We start from the raw sequence: 740 nt of genomic DNA, 5'->3' as shown, positions 1-740 counted from the left end.
ATATATATATATATATATATATATATGTATGTATGTATGTATGTATGTATGTATGTATGTATGTATGTGTGTGTGTGTGTGTGTGTGCATATGCCTCAATATTACATGCACTTAAAGAAACTTCGAAGTTCCTATTAACAAAGAGACAAATGATAAATATTAATACCTAAAATTTTATCGTGTCCTTTGTACATTTTTACGCCGTTTTATTCTAATTAAAAATCTCTCATTTTGAACACCACACACACATACATATACACACTCAGGTGTGTGCATGCATAGATGTATATATAAATACATTTATATACACGTGTGTGCGTGTGTATGTATGCATATATACATAAAGAGAGTCAAAGCGTGAGAGATATAGATTTATATATTTACAGACACACTTCATACTTGCATAGACACGTCTTATTGTTACTACAGATATTGACGTCTATCACAACGTATGATATTATACAGTTGATTTACCATATCAAATATATATATATATGAGGATAGAGAGGGAGAGAGATACAGAGGAAGAGAGAGAGAGAGAGAGAGAGAGAGAGAGAGAGAGGTCCGCCTACATCAGTGAGCGTCCTAGCAATTAGCGTCGTGTCAACGAGTGCATTTTCAAATTGCTAAATACTAGCTGTTGCTTTGAAACTTTAACTCTTCAGTGGATTTTACTGGGATATTATGCTATGAGGGGGTCGATTGTGTGAATGCGTGTTTCTCTGTGTGCGTCTGTGCGT

At 34.3% G+C, this 740-nt stretch overlaps 1 protein-coding gene across 1 annotated transcript in view; it reads right to left on the bottom strand.

The window, feature by feature from the left end:
* The window catches only part of LOC106881857 (transcription factor AP-2-beta), a 426,522-nt gene that overhangs the window by 174,931 nt on the left and 250,851 nt on the right, over positions 1-740 (bottom strand). The window lies entirely within an intron of this gene.

The sequence above is a fragment of the Octopus bimaculoides genome, chromosome 7 (assembly GCF_001194135.2).
Source record: "Octopus bimaculoides isolate UCB-OBI-ISO-001 chromosome 7, ASM119413v2, whole genome shotgun sequence".
Lineage (NCBI taxonomy): Eukaryota > Metazoa > Mollusca > Cephalopoda > Octopoda > Octopodidae > Octopus > Octopus bimaculoides.
The sequence above is the reverse complement of the archived record's forward strand: the minus strand, read 5'-3'. Positions and strand labels throughout refer to the sequence as shown.